Source organism: Mesocricetus auratus, unplaced genomic scaffold, assembly GCF_017639785.1.
Source record: "Mesocricetus auratus isolate SY011 unplaced genomic scaffold, BCM_Maur_2.0 Super-Scaffold_2245, whole genome shotgun sequence".
Classification (NCBI taxonomy): domain Eukaryota; kingdom Metazoa; phylum Chordata; class Mammalia; order Rodentia; family Cricetidae; genus Mesocricetus; species Mesocricetus auratus.
Window position 1 is genome coordinate 37,119,552 of NW_024429180.1, and position 17,146 is coordinate 37,136,697.

The following is a 17,146-nucleotide window of genomic DNA, read 5'->3' on the forward strand; positions in this document are numbered from 1 at the left end:
CTGAACTTGGTCATCTCTAACTAGAAATATCTAAATATTTGATCAACATCCCCCTCTAAGTATTCCCCATCAAAAAAAAACTTCCCATATGAACCTCAAAAAGAAACAATATGTCAAACAATGGAATGTTGTGGCATCATAAGAACCAATAATGAAGTTGCTCCAGAAACTCAGCAACAAAGATATAATCAAGACTGAGTGAGTGTGGGATGGTAGGGTGTATGCATTAAGAAAATTATAAACAGAAAAACTATTGCACACCTGAATTTCAGAGAGACACAGGGAGAGAAATGAAGCCAACATTGTGTTGAATTGCTTTAAAAAAGGAATTATCAAAACCTTTGTGAAATTTGAGTAATGCATACAATTTATGGAACTTACAACACTGTTATCCAAAATGGATTTATTTCTGATATTAGAAAAATAACCATAGAAGACCTTCAGAGGACTGACAATTGTTTTGAACTATTTCATTGGCTGACATCTCCAACTCTCTAACCAGTAGTTTGATGTGCTCATGTTTTAGCAGTCTGATTTCCATTCACACAGTTTTTAGTATAGGGAAGCCTTCTGATTAAATGAGCAGCCGTTTGTCATTACGAAAACTATGGGGAAACAATCATTGTATGCTTTAGGGTGAAGTCCTAATAGGCAGCTTTCCTAGTCAAAGCATTTTATTCCAACAGAAAGTCTTTGACTTACTTCCAAGGCGTACCAAACCTGAAGTTCTCAGCCTTTGCTTTCTTTGGGTTTCCAGACCATTACAGGTGTTTTTGTTTTTGTATTTGTTTTTTATCTGAATACTTGGAAAAACACTCTCATTTCTGCTCTCTTCTGTCACACAAACCAGAATAATGTTCTCAATGTCCAAATACCATCATGTAAATTTAAAACTTTTCATCTCTCTATCTTTCAAAAATGTCATCATAAGCTATCTTTATAGATTGTTAAAATTCCACAGAAGTCCAGAAATCATATAATATCTAGAAAGAACATAATTTTACTTGTGTTTACATATGACTACAAGAAATTCCAGTCAGTATAAATTTGTTGCTAATAGCCAGAGATGAATTGGCCTTAGAAAGATGGATGATAGATAGGTAGGTAGGGAGGTAGATAGATAGATAGTTAGCGATATAGATATAAGTATATGACTACTTTCTGTAGTTTGTTTTTTTAGTAAGGTATTTAGTTGGTACATGTTCAATTAGACTAAGTTTTCTTCCTTTTTGCTGCTGATTTTTTAAAGATACCAAGATACCTCAGAGATTTTCCAAGGAAGAAAAATGAAATTGTTTTTGTTCAAGGATATTACTTTTGAAGTTTGCTTATAATGAAGCAGACAAATGATTAAATTTATACCTGAAATTTCCCACAAACTTCACTGTTAAGTTTACTCATCATGTGTGCATAGCCTATGAAGCTGCATTTTGTTTTTGTTTTTGTTAATAATGCCATTCACTTAGCTTCTTAGTAACTATTTATGAAGAAACTTAAAACTTTATGGATATTCTAATAAAATTACTTGAATGAAATAGTGTAAAATCAGATATCAAATTCATTATAAGGTGCATAGAAAAGTAATAGTTTAAAAAGTCTGTGTCTTATTTGAGCCTCTCTAACTTTGCAGATAAGATAAACAACATGACCTAATCTGCTTTCTTAGAAATTTGTGTATAAATTATAGAGGATGCATTGTATTATAATTATCTGACCTAAAATTAAGTTGTTCATAATAGGTAGTGAATTTTCTGAGGTCAGAGAAATTGGTAAGATTACTTTTGTTTCTTTAAATCTAAGCAGTTTTTTTTCTATTACAATATTTCCTAAAAATAAAGAGTTTTACTGTTGGTAGAAGTTCCTGATATTTACTTCATAAAAATAAAAATCTCTAAGAATATAAAGTATAAAAACCCAGTGTGGGAATTAAAATTGTATCAAATTCCACACTTTTCTTTTCTACAGTGTCATTTGGTTAATCAAAATAAAGAGGGATATCTGTTTGATGCTTGATCTTTTTAAAATATTTGTTGCCATGACAATATGAATCATGATGCCATGGCAGAGGCTAAGTGTGGATGACAATTCAGTTTAATTTACTGAGACCATTTCCTGTGTCTCTTCATTCCGTTTTGCATAGCCAGAATTGACTATGGTACATTTAAGCAAAGATTAGTTGATGCCTGGGGGTGAATATGCTCAGATATTAGGCTTGCGGTAATAATACACTTGACAGTACTTGGCAAGCCATGGATTTCAAAGTGTCATCATTTCACTCATTGCTCCAAAAAGAATTGATTTTGTTGAAAACTGTATTGAAGAGGAAGTCTGTTGTCCATTACAATTCATCACACATCCCATGTTGTGCCGGCCATTGTCTTTGTCCTTCAGCCAGCGTCTGCCTCACTTGCATGAGATCACTTGTTTCTTCATCACTGCTGTCTGCAACAAGCAACATCTACTATAAAATATTTTAAGACGACATTAAAATTAAACATTAGTTTACACTGCCAATTGTAACTGCAAGAGAATTTTAATCTAAATGAATAAACTCTTAATGCCAGGATTCCAGGCACCTCTCAATGTAATAGAGGTGCATTAGAGAGGCTAAAAGCCTCAGTAGTGCTCCTGAATTTACAATGCCTATACACAAACACATTCTACTTACACAATTAGGACTCCTTGGCTAAATCACACAACAAATTCATCCAACTTTTATCGAAGTTATATGTTCTAATTTGGGGGAGGGCATGTATGTGATATAGCACATATTTTGTGTGAGGGGCTGGGGGAGTCAGAGCACAACTTTTTTTTTCAGAAATAAGTTGTCTTCTCTCACTATGGTTTCCTGGGATCAGGTCCATCAGGATTCAGCTACTGTGGTCTACTTTCATCTCCCTAGCTCCTCATTAGGATTACTTTCTTTAGTAGTTGGAGTCTATGTGCAACGCTACCTCAAAATGCATGAGTCACTGTATTATATGTAGAAATATTTAATTAAGTTCACAGTGCAAGGATAGAAAAATCAAAATCTGACACTTACTGCTATTTTCTGATAAGGTCAGCTACGCAATGACATGGCATTTCAGGGTGTGTGTGCATGTGTGTGTGTGTCCGTGTATGTGTCCCTGTGTGTGTGTGTGTCTGTGTGTGTGTGTGTATGTGTCTGTGTGTGTGTGTGTGTGTCTGTGTGTGTGTGTCTGTGTCTGTCTGTCTGTGTGTGTGTGTGTGTCTGTGTGTGTGTGTGTGTATGTATGTATGTATGTATGTGCATCTATTGTGTGTGTCTATGTTCTTGTTTGGCTGTGTGTGAATGCCAAAGGAAACTTATCAAGTAAATTCTGAAGATCCACCAAATGGGTTACCAAAATCAAACTCAGGTGCTTAGGCTTTGTATCAGGTGCTTTTAATCTCCGTGCACTGTCACCAGGCCCATGTTTGCTTTTGCTAACACTGTAAACTAGAATGCAGAATATCTGCATTCAGATTTTTAATTAATTTGTTGAAACAATATGACACCTAAAACAGTTAATTAGTTTTTTTCTGTCAAATGGGGCTCCTAGACACTTTAAACCTTAATGTGACTTGAAGCATTTATATTGATTTATGAAGGGTAAGAGACCATCCTGCCGCAAGGACAATGCATTTTTTTTCGGCTGATATATCTGAAATTTTTCATTGTGCATTCATGTGATGTGTGTGTGTGTGTGTGAGAGAGAGAGAGAGAGAGACAGAGAGACAGAGAGACAGAGAGACAGAGAGACAGAGACAGAGAGAGAGCACCAGCACACTAGAGGATAGCAAGTATTGTTCCTCAGGCACTGCCTGTAAATTTTTCAATAATGTCTCACTGGATGGGATCTCAGGGAGTAAGTTAGGGTGACTGGCCAGGATGCCTGGGAATCCATCTGCCTCTTCCATTCCAGTGCTAGGATTGGAATCATGTGCTACCTCACCTGGCTTTCCCGTGAGTTCTGAGGTTTACATTAAGATCCTCCTGCTTACAAGAAAAAAACACTTTCCCCCCTCAGCTGTCTCCCCAGCCCTAAACAGCATTCTTGATTAAGTGAAATGTATAAATGGGTATTTTGAACTTTGTTTATTTCAGTAAGTTTTTGTATGAAAAAAAATTTATTCATCTACAAAGCAAAGAATTCTAAGATGGATTTGTTGGTAAGCACGCATGTTTAAAATGTGTAATTTTCTTATTATCTCTTCCCACTCACATGTAACATTATGAATGCTAAATAATACCAACTGTGTTGATAGTATGACCAATGTAGGAGATCATCTAGGTTTTTGACAAACTTGTAATTCACTGAAAATAGAGTCATGACTATTTTCAAGAAGGGTCCTATATTTTTTCTCTTTTCTCCAAATGTACATTTATTTATTCAGCCAGCAGTCACCTAAGTGGGCTGAGCTGCCAGACCATATAACCAGGATCCCTTGTTTCCTGGTTTCCAACTTGGCTCAGAGAGTAAGGACACTGACAGGAGATTCGAGAAAGAAGGAGTGGAATTCTGGTATTTATTTTCTGCGTATATCAGTGTTGACTGTGACTTAACCTCGACTGTGTGATTCTGCCTAGAACAGTAATTGTTGAAAAACAACCCCTCTTTTCTACCTGCAGTTCTCCCTGTGGACTCTGGTACAGACTGTGACTGACTGACCCTTCCCACGATACTACTTCATCATTTCTTGCTCTCTTAACCCTGGCTATCTATTGTAAACTATCTCTGCATTAAATTCTCTTCATTCTCCGATTTGAATACAACATCTGTTTTCTGTCAGCAGCTTGATTGACGAAGAGAGTGTCCCGTGCCTTCTAGGTCCATTCTGTAGTGCATTCTCCTAAGTATTCAGTGTGTTGAGGGATTAATCTGAGGGGATTAATCTAAAGTATAAGAGTTCACAATTTGCCTTAACATGTTTGAAAAGGTATCTCAAAAGTTCTATATTCATGTTTTTCTAACTCCCTAAAATTGTCCTTCATCTTATTTTGAGTGTCTTTGTAAAGAATTAGCAAAAACTATATCTTCTTTTCTTGAGTTGTATTCTCTCACAGAAGACTTGCCAGACCAAGTTGGCAATATCTCAAGTTTTCTATTAGTGGTTTGGACATCATGATCTTGAAAATATATGCTCATAAAATATTTCTGGTCTCATACACTTAAAATAATTTCAAAAACAATGTATCAGATCATATTTTTGAATGTATATTTAAAATGCATTTGTGCATGTGCATGTGGTGTGTGTGTGTGTGTGTGTGGTGGATAGTCCAGAGTTGTCATACTTAATTGCTCTGCTTTACATACCGGTCATATTTTTGAATGTATATTTAACATGCATTTATGCATGTTCACTTGTGTGTGTGTGTGTGTGTGTGTGTGTGTGTGTAGAGCATAGGTTATGTCTCTTGTCTTATTCAATTGCTCTACTTTACATATTGATACTATTTTTGAGTATGTACTTAATCTGCATATATGTGCTAGCATATGTGTATGTGTGTGTGTGTAACTCAGCTGTCTTAATTGCTCTATTTCACGTTTTGGGAAAGGTTCTCTCAACATTGCTCAGATGCACTGAATAGGCTGATTTGTCATCAGTATCTGCCTTCTGTGTCCTGGAATCACATGTGGTCCACCATGTCTGCCTGTAGATGGAAGCTTCTGTCCCACCTGGTTCCACTGCCATTTAGTCCCAAATAATCACATATGGGCTCATATTAATTATAAACTACTTGGCCAATGGCTCAGGCTACTTATTGGCTAGCTGTCTGAATTATTGACCCATTTCTATTAATCTATATGTCTCCACATGTTTTGGACTTACTGGAGAATGTCTGGGACTCTTCCTTCCTGGTAGCTATATGGCATCTCCTCATGACACCCTCTCGGCGTACCACTTTCCAAAATTCTTCTAGTCTGGTAGCTCTACCTATACTTCCTGCCTGGCTACATCCTGTCTTTCCATTGGCTGAGACGGCTTTATTCATCAACCAATAAGAGAAACCTGTATTCACAGCATACAGAAGGACATCCCCCATTATCTCCCTGGCATTTGTATTGACAATGAGGATTCGAACTTGGACCTCATGATTATATTTGCTGAGCCATCTCATTGGTGCATATTCACATATTTTTAACCTGATGTCTAACAAATATACCTGAAGAAAAATTTACTCTATGCATGGAGATTATACTTTAAAGTATTATCCTTGCATTGTTCAGCCAAATAAGGCCAGTAATATGAATACACTAAAGACACTAGATATTAGTACTGTACAACTTGAAAATAGAGTCATTTTTTCACTTTCTGCCATTTTCACTTTTCTTAATATTTATATATCTATCAATATTTTCACAGAATTTTATTTTAATGTTATATATTTTAAAAGTATTTCCTTAGTAAACCTTCATAGTTCTCACAACAGTATACATTTTAAATGATGCTTCATTTATTTTCCCTGGAAAAGTAAATTCTATGCTATTTTTTTCTCTTGACATATTTGAAATTTACTACAAGAAAGCAAAAACTCTTTAAATGTTTTTCACAGATAACCATTAAATATTATAAAGTGAAAAAATTTAACTATGTGCATCATTTTTAATGAAATAATCTGGATTGCTTGTCTCAGTTCTTTTAGTTTATTGATGACTATTAGCTGGTGAGAGGCAACTTTTAATTCCATGCCATTTTGACATGAATCTTTTCTTAGATACAAATATTGAATGGCATAAATTATTTATGAGAAAAAGAACTTACTCACAAGTCAGTTACCGAATTTTTAAAATTACTAATTTTAGTGCCTAATGTAAGCTGAGATGGAGAGTAATGGGGTGTCAGCTATAAGCAAACAAACTATAAAACCAACAAACCCCTAAGAGAAATAGGTAGTCTTTTGTCACAACAATGGTGCTGAAAGTGTATAGAGACAGAGAGTGTCAGCCACATTTCTCTCATTGAACAACATACAGCAGAAGGCCAGAGGGTGAGTGCAGAAGGGAAAATGGCTCACTTCTGAACGAGAGATGGACACTTCTGAGAGAGAGACAAAGAGAATGATAAACACTTCTGTGGACTTATATTTGGGAAGCAAAGGCTAGCCAAGGAACTAGGATGGAAAAATGCTTGGTAATGATATTGACAGAGAGGTATTTGCAGATTCCTCTCTTCCTTCTATAAAGACCAGAGCATAATTCTTCCAAAAAGTCCCATTCAGGTTTGAAGAAAATAAGGGATGTAGGCAGATGGCATAGGAAAGCTAATGTTTTCAGAGCATAACTGGACTTCTGAAAGTGGTTTACCATTTTCTTGAGAACAGATAAAATGCTGTATTTAATACACTCACAAGAATTTACACTAATTGATTAAAATTAAAATAAAATTTACCATAACTTTATAACAAAAAGGGTGCTTTGAAACATCCAAGTTTAGAATCTTTTGAAGCATAACCAAAAGACTCATAGGAATTTAAGGAAAATGGTAGTAAATATTAAAATATGTTTCATATCACTGGCCATTTACTGGTACTGTAGTAAAACTAAGCAAGTATGTATTCTTAAATATATTTCTGAATAAGACAATGATAAACAAGTGGTTATATTGATTAGAAACCTTATTAAATAGATTATAGTATTATAGAAAAGAAAATCTAAATAATAGTAATAATAAAAATATACAAATTAATTAGTAAAACTTATTAAAACTCAGGAGAATTCATTGTTTCCAATACTTAAGAGCAATGTTAAGTCATTTGGGGTTTGTAGTTCATCTTCTTCTCTTCAGCATAATATCACAGGTTAAGTAATTTATTAACATTAGAGGCTTATCTGGCCTACAGTTCTACATGCAAGGAAGCCTACACGAATGACACTGAGTTTTGATAAGGTACTCTGTACAGGGACAAAACATCTTATATGAACTAGTGGGCACTTTCAAGCCAGAGGAAGAAAACCAGTCCAGATACTTTCCTTTTTTCAGGGGTTTGCTCCCATTGTAACTACCTGACTCTATTAACATCATCAGTATATTCATAAGAGGACGGCCTTCTGGGCTAAATAACCAATCTGAGTCAACATCCCTTAATACCGGTACAATGATTTATTAAGTTCACATCACTGTGACTACCATACCTGAAAGAAATGTATGAGGGATCAAGTCATACTTTGGTTCATGGCTTCAGACATTTCAGTCTGTCATAGCACAGAAGGTGCAGTGGGAGAGGCTGCATCTGGGAAGCAGGAGTTGTGGAGGTGGCTTGTTCACAGACATTGCAATTAGGACTAGGGTATATGACCTTCAGTGGCCAGTGACATACTTCTTCAATCTAGGACCCACCCTCTCAAGTACCATATCTTTCAAAATAACATTGCAATCTGGAAACCAAACCTGAAAAGAAGTTTGTAGAATATGTATCAGACTGGAAGCAGAATGTTGCCAGTTAAATGTTAACATGAGTTTTTTGTTTTTTTTTTTTGTTTTTGTGGAAAGAGGCATTTAAACCACAACATTGTGAATAGAAATTGTTGAAATCAATTTAGAAATCATCAATTACAGCATATACTGACTTCATTGGGTACTGACTTGTATAATGAAACTCAACACACAAACATGTACAGAAACACACATACAAACTCACACACACACACACACACACACACGTGTGCACGAAATTTTTCCTTGAACTGACATATAAAGATATACAACCCTCTACTGTAAAACTGTGAAGAGAAAAATCCAAAGAACTTTGAGCCTAGCCTTTAACGGCTGAGCCATCTGGGACGTTGGATAGTGTATCAGTATTTATCACTGGCATATAAATGGAACTTGGGAACCCGTTCGAGGGATGCTCTCTCAGCCTGGTCACATAGGCCCTGCCCAAGACGAAATGACAGACTCTGAAGATACCCCATGGAGGGTCTCACCCTCCCTGGGGAGCAGAGTGGGGACTGGGCAAGGGGATGCTGGGGCTGGTGGGGGTAGGGGAACAGGGGAGTGAGAGGGAGAGGTAGAGGGAGCTGGGATTGACATGTGTAGCAAGCTTGCTTCTAATTTAAATTTAAAAATATTTAAAACATCCAAAGAACTCTATAATGTACCAAACACTTGTAAACTCATGGAAGACTACTGTACTATGCAGTATCCATGACTACTCTCAAAGCATAATGCAGATATAAAAGTAAACTGATAAAGGCATGGTCTGTGGTGTTTACTAATGCAGTTATAGTACAGAGACATAAGGAAATATTCAGAACACACTTACCTTGGTCTAGTGGCAGACAGAAGTACAAAGTTTGCAGACAAAATAAAAATACAAACATTTCTACACTTGTTTGTTTTCTGTTTCTTAAACTGGTGGAAATCAGCTTATAAACATACCTTCGAAGGGGCATCCTTTAAGAGAGAAGTATATGGCAAATCCCATTTCGTATTATCAGGAAGGGAGAAAACAGCACGATGAGGACAGAAAACGGGCTGAAATTTCAAAGAGAGTCACTAAGAATAGAAATGAACAAAGAAAAGACCGTGTTTGAATAGAAAGTAAAGGAATTTAAAGAGTGGGATGGCTTTCTTGTGACTCAAATTTTGTTCCCTCATTCAATTACTATCTGTACAAGCATTCAGTCTGTTACACATAACTATTTCCTCAGAAAATATCCCTCTCACTGTTCAACTAAAGCAAGTGTTAAAAAGTAGCTACAGAAACTTTTATTGTCATACTCAGATAGGAGAGAGTTTGCACCTAAGAATTATGAGACAGTGGGTGATTTTACTACTATTTCTGAATTAAATATAAAGGAAATTTAATGTATATATTATCAATCATTATACAGCTAAGCCTACACAGGAAAACGTAGAGGTAAAGAAATATCGGTGAATCAAAGAGTAGGGATATTAGTGGCCAATTGTGAAGAGTGAAACAAATTGCAAAAACAAAATCCAACTAGAAAAGAAAAGCTTTAATATATTGTTTGGTATTGGGATAGTGACCCCTCAAGGAGCATTTGAAAAAGATCTAACCAGTGGTGACACTTAAATGCTATTTCAATGAGAATGCATTTAGACACATGACTTACATCCACGGAAAAATACTGAAAGCAGCAAACAGCCTGTGTTCCTGGGTGATGTGTGGATACCACAAAGGAAACTACTGATTGCCTTCAGAGACATTTTGACCTCATTTCCAGGTATGCTCCAATATCTAACAAACTTTCATGCTAAATTTGCATTCAATATCTAAAGAAACTTCTTTGAGATTGGAGAGGAGATAATATACACTATATGTGTTGCAGCAAAAACAAAGTAAACTTTGCATCATAACGAAAAGGCAAAATGACATTGCCAAATCTAATAAAATAAACCGAGGGCTAAGCTTATTATTACAAATATTTTATCTGAAGTTCACAATGGAGACTACTCAATACTGCAATCAATTTTCATGCTGAAGGTAGGTCCTGGGGTTCTACCATATTCTGTATAAATATTTTTGCAAATACATCGTCTCACTGGTTTCTTCACCTGTATCTCAGCTGACCTCACCAACTTCTTTGGCATGCTCTCCCAAGCCACTCAGTTTCCTCATAACTAACACAACTTATATTCCCCAAACTTATCCAACATCTACAATCTCCAAGGTTTTAATACTTTCACTTGCTCACAATTCTTCGAAACCTCTCTGTCTTCTCTTCTGTCTAGCTTCAGTTTCCTTATCAATCAAAATAAATCTTCCCTTGGAACAGCATTTAACTTACATGCCACTGAATTTCTATCTTGCTGAGCCAGAGGAGTTTCAATACGAAAAGGACCCAACAAAGACTACTCCTGCAGACAAGTGTAGATAGAAATAAACGAAAAGCCACATCTTAATTTAAAGGCATGATAGCAAAACTAAAGCAGATAATCAACCTCTGCCAATCTGAAAACATTTCTGTGGAAAGCTTATACTTTTCTTCTAAAATAATGAACTCATAAATCCCTTTTCCTCACCTGTCACAGCCCTTTTATGCCCATTAATATGCTGAGTTCTTTCCAGATGATGAACTTGCTTGCAACTCCTTGAGAACTCTCCAGGATCCTCAATTTATAACCTTCTTGCACCTGCAACCTTGTTATTTTTTTTCCTCATGCTGTCTTCACATTTTGTACCACCTTTCTAGTCCATAAAAATTTACCATAAATCCCAACTGCTTTAATATCAAGCTCTCTCACCCATTGTTCACTTATCTTCCTCCCCTAAACTAATATGTCTCTTGGAATATTCTTACAGTCCAAAACTTTGCCTTGCTTTTAATGCTATACAAATTTCTTTATCCCACAATTCTGACTCCATATTTTTATTCACCTGTGTGTGTGTATGTGTATATATATATTAGTAAAAAGACATCATGGACTTTTTCTCAGCTTCTATTCACCATTCACTGCTCTGGCATTTAACTTTTTTTTTAACTTCTATAAGAAAATATGGGGGTGGGGTAGGTCATTGTTTCCAGCAAATTGATAGTAACCAATGTTTTGTAACTATGTTGTGTTTTTGTAAAAAGCAGAACAGAGTGCTCTCTTCCTCTCAAAGCATCATATCTCTGTTTCAAGAACATCATTCTTACACTGTGTTTTTAAGTAGCTTTTCTAACCACCTGATAGCTTCATGATGAAATTTCTGAGTTCTGTTCTTTGAAACCAGACCCTTCTTTCTCTGTTTTCTGTACTTATAGAGGTTGATGACCCTTAAATTTCTTCTTGGAACAATTTACTCTATTTTTAAGGCTAACTTTCTTCCTTCACATAAATCTCAAAAGTAACATCCTCAGAGTGGATATGAAAACTGCTTCTATGCACAGCATCATAAATGTGTTCTTTAAACTTGTTAACAATGAATCACTCATAAAACTTCACACTACAAGCTCTGGTAAATTTCTTTAGTCATCTTTCACCTCTATCTGCTTCTCCTCAACAAACCAGAACATTTTTTTGCTGCTGCTATTGTTGTTTGGGGGGAAGTGGAGGCAGAGTTGTTTTTCTGCCAGAATAATTCTAATTGTCTCCTTGTCTTTATCTTCAATTCTACCATAATTATTCAGGCCACTTGTCTGAAATAGTGCCATGTCCTTTTACTGGTCTCCTCATTTCAATTCTTGTACACTACCTTCTCAGATAACAGCAATCTATAAAACACAATGTAACTGGGTCATCTCTTTTGCTAAAACTATAAATTAGACATTGCCAAACCTCATAAACCTTTCCTGTTGACATCTTATGGCACTTTGAATAAATTCCATATCCTTCACATGGCCTACATCATCCAACCCCTTTAGGGAGTAGAGGAAGGCCTGAGTAAGTGAAGTCTTGAATGAATTTTTTTTGACTTGGGCAGAGCCTGTTGAGGATTCCAAAGCCAATTGATTCATGGGAAATTGGAAAAGTCAATACCCATATGAGCCAAGCTCAAGAGAAATGGCAACATTTCTGTATGAAGACCATATGACTGATTAGTGTAGACAAATAATTAGTAACATTGTTGTCCTCCTAACTGATGTTTATTTTCCAGCCTGCTACTCAATGCCTACAGAGACCTCCAAACAAGTTTAGCTACCCCATTTCATATGCTATTCCTAAGAAACAATGAGGGTCCAAGGTGTAGTAGCTGTAGCATAACCCCACCTTTCTCCAGCTTCATTATACCAAAAGTTCACTGAGAAGTATTAATTCAAAGGTGTTGGAAACTATTTTGTTTTTGTATGATGTGATTTCAGTCAGTGAGAGAGGACCCTTGGAGAAATTGTGTGACCTTAGTCTCTTCTTTCACTTTGATCACAAGGCAGGAAGCTTGTCCTCCTACCATAGGCATGAAGTAATGTGTTTTCCCAATCTTGGACTAGATGTACAAAATAATGAGTTAAAAGATTTGCATGTATATACTGTTGCTTTGTCCTAAATCTCACATCTCTTATTAAATGGCATATATTTTACTCCCCATTCATATGACTCACAGTCTATTCACCACCCTTACTAAACTTCTCCAACTTTTTCATAAAATTCATTTATTCTTGAGAAATGATTTGGTTATTCATTTACGTGGTTCTGTTTCATTCATATGCTATAAATTCTGTGATAAGAGAAATTACCTTTTTTTAAGAATTAAGTTCATACTAGAGTTTATTCATAAGAGTGAATAGTATGCTATTTTCATCTGTAATAATTCTACAACAACCAGTTTTTGTATCAGAAGTTTAACATGACATTGTATTCTACCCTGTCCTTTATTTGTGTTATACACACTGAATCTACATCTTTATGTTTTATTCTTAATTCACATACAAGCACAGAATGAACTGTTTCTACTGTTTCATTCCCATCTCCATCTAACTTGGTGCTCCTCATTAAGAATTCTTGTCTCTGTAGTCTGTACTCATGTTCAGTGTCTGGGTTAGAATGCACACTAAAGAACTTATAAATATAACAAGCTGATTAATTTAATTCCTCCTTTGTCGTGCCAATTTGGAAGCAAAATGCAAACTCTAATTTCATTGACTTTTTAGAAAAAAAATAAATTAGCAACATTCCCTTCAAGCAACTGAAAGTAAGCCACATGGATTCTATTTTTACATTGCTTTTCATCATAATTTTAAAACACCCACAACAATTCAGTCAAACAATCTATTTGCTTTTTCCTCTGGGGAGCTTTCAAAATTTGCAATTGAGATAAGCAATCAATGCTCACCTCTGCTAAACTGTACATAAATATTATTTCAAAAGGGAATTCCTTAGAGGAACTACTTTATGGAATGTAACTTCATTAGTAAGTAATAAATTACTCCATTGTATGTTTTCTCCCATCAAGACAATTTGGAAACTCTTAATTGTCTAACATTTCTTTTATATGGTAAAACAAATGATACCCCTGTGTGAGAATTGACCTGGTTAGAATTATGCCTTCCATGAGTAAATAGCATCAACTTCATCGGAGTTTTATGTTCACATTAATGTATTTATTGTGCAATATATGCAAAATGGAAGTGGAATCAAATTCTGCCTCACCTCTATTTTGTTTTTTGACCTTTCAAAGGCTTAACAGCAGAGTGAAACAAATGCAGTATTAAACGAAAAGAGCCAGTCACATACTGAATAATACCCAACACCCAAATATAGCCTTTTCACTTTTCCTGCTATAGTCCACTTTTGAGTTTACCTCAAGAGGAAGTGTTTATCTTTTTTAAAGAAGAGAATTACAGCATCTACTCTTGAAACCCATATAGAAGTTTATTTTTTTTTGGCAGTAGAAATGTTTTCACTAGTGATATTTCATGTTGCTTTTACTTCCCCAATAGAAACAAAAACCTTACTTTCTCCTCAAAATACATTGACTCCATGTCCTAAAAACATTACAAAAGAGTTTGATATACAATGATAATGAAGAACAGACATGAAAAATTCTTTGTTTACTCTACACTAATGAAGTAACAATGTCCTAATCCTGAGAAGATGAAATCTAAGTCCTGGTAGGCATCTTGGATAGATTCGTATCATTTTGGAAATAATTTCTTTTTTTTTTCTTTTTTTAATTATTAAATTTAGAAACAATCTTATTTTACATATCAATTCCAGTTCCTTCTTCCTCCCATCCACCGCTCCTACTCCCTCTCCACTCCCCAGGGAGGGTGAGGCCTTCCAAGGGGGATCATCAAAGTCTGTCACATCATTTGGGGAAGGTCCTAGGCCATCCTCTGTGTATCTGGGCTGAGAGAATATCCTTACATGGCAAATGGGCTCCCAAATTTCAATTCTGCACTAATAATATCTTATAATTTTCTACCCATGTTCTGTAAATGTTCTATTATGGGGTTATATTTCTAGCTGTTCTCCAAGGACATTCATGGGTGCTTCCATTTTTGTTCCAATAGCTTATAAAACTTTTTGTCTTGGTAGAATTTTAATGTTTTTATTTATGCAAGTAGCTTTGTTTTTTATATTAATATCTGAAGTCCTTTGTAATCTAGAGTTTGCTTTCTATTTTGTTTCATTTCCCCCAAAGTTTATGTTGTTAGAGTCTTTTATATTTTTCTTTGTATTCAATTATCTTTGACTATGTGATGAGTCTTGAAACTGAAATATATTGTATGTAGCAGTAATTTGATACTCAAGTTCAAGTTTATTTCCCCTTGAAAGTTATAGGCAATCATTTCTGTCAAGAATCTGTAAGCAATACTAATTCAGGAGCAGTTTACAATAGATCATCGTTTTGTAGATTGTCAAGTAAATTTTGTGGAAGAGATGCACAACTTGTCACACTTATTGTGAGGCAATTCTTTGGAGTATCAACACACTAGGGGTATGGGTTTATTATATCATTGTTGTCGTCATCATCATAATAATCATCATCATCACTTTTGGTTTGTTTATCTGTTTGTTTTCTTTTGTTTCCCATCCTCCTCTTAATCCAAGGAAGGCATTTGGTCAGCGTTATTCACTAGATTATTTAAGTTTCTAAAACCTTTAAATACCTTCTTGACAAAATATAGTTTTAGAATTAATTTAATTCTCTGAATTTCTTTTTTTTATTTTTAAACATGTTTTAAACATGTTTTACATATCAATTCTAGTTTCCTATCCCTCCTATCCTTCCACTCCCTGCACCTTCCCCGTAACCCCCATCCACTCCTCAGAGAGGGTGAGGCCTCCCATGGAGCATCATCAAAGTCTGCCACAGCACTTGGGGCAGGACTGAGGCCCTGCCTCTAGATTTAGGCTAAGCAAGATATCCCTCAGTAGGGAATGAGCTTCAAAAAGTCAGCTCTTGCACTAGCGATGAATACTGGCTCCATTACCAGTGGCCCCATAAACTGCCCAAGACCCCAACTCTCATCCACATTCATGGGGCCTAGTTCGGTCTTATGCTAGTTATCCAACTGTCAGTCCAGAGTCAACGAGCTCCCACTTGCTTGGGTAAACTGTTTCCATAGTTTTTCCCAATGTGGTCTTGACCCCTATCCTCATATTATTGATCCTCCCTCCCTACAACTGGGTAGGAGTCAGGCCCAGTGCTTAGCTGTGGATCTCTGCATCTGCTTCCATCAGTTACTGGATGAAGGCTCTATTATAGCAGTTAAGGTGGTCATCAATCTGATTGTAGGGGAAGGGCATTTAAGGTTCCCTAACCTGGCACTAAGGAAATTCCCAGGAATCCACAAGGATGATTCCAACTAAGAAACTAAGCAGTAGTGAATTTCTTTTTCTTGTGAAAGTTCTTAAATTTGTTGTTCTTCATACTTTTAAACAATTATTAAAATTTTTTGTCTTGATGTTAGTACTCTCATGAAGAGCTGTAGCCCCAAACTTCTAGCCTGCTGTTATGAGAAACAAAAAACTAAGAAAAGTATAGTGTAGAGAGCAGGGAAGTGCCTCACCCTTAAGATGGTGCTGGCTTCCACCTTCTGCTAGCCCGACAGCAGGTGCTCTCTGTGATAAACAACACCTGTATTTGGTTAAGGATATCAGGCTTGCTTCTGCGTACGTGGACCTATCTGCATGTTCCACGTGGCATACTGGGGTTGGCTGCCCAAGGGCTTTTAAGCTGTGGGTTGGCGCTCCCCGGCACTCCCTGGGAGAAGAAGATTGTTCAAGGTTCCTGAATAAATTGCTTAAAGAACAGTTCCGAGCGTTGCAACTTCCTTGCTGGTCCAGGAGGTCGCAACAAGTGGTGGCCCGTAAGGGGACCCTCTCCAATCGACTCCGAACTTTCTGCAGTCAAGGCAGCGTGCTGGTAAGTTCCCAAGGTAAGGTGGGACAATTAAGGGACCGTGACAAGAGCGGTTGGTTAAGGGACCACAGCAAGAGCGGTTGGTTTAATAATAAATAAATACGCCACATAAAGATGAAAAATACACAGAAAGTCTGGATACTGTATACTATTATGTTTTTCGGTTTTTTGATTGCTAAGAAAGGAACAACTGCTAAAGTACACTTAATTATAAAAGCAGCTGAATTAATTCAACTTATATCTTTAAAAATGCCTTGAGGATTCCTTCCAGGTTTCTATGGTTTGATGAACCAAGACCCCCGAAAACAGTGGGTCAGGTGTTACAACAATTGAAACAGCTAAGATGATGCAGTCTTACAGACCCTGAAACTAAGGACTTATACAGGT

The 17,146-nt window shown here is 36.2% G+C and overlaps 1 long non-coding RNA gene across 1 annotated transcript; it reads right to left on the bottom strand.

Moving 5' to 3' along the window:
* Positions 1-1,529: 1,529 nt before the first annotated feature.
* On the bottom strand, positions 1,530-16,457 carry LOC110341027. The gene is made up of 3 exons (XR_002382905.1): positions 16,407-16,457; positions 9,385-9,480; positions 1,530-2,461 (listed from the first exon to the last, which is right to left on the bottom strand). It is a non-coding gene; the product is annotated as an uncharacterized LOC110341027 (long non-coding RNA).
* Between the last annotated feature and the right edge of the window lie 689 nt (positions 16,458-17,146).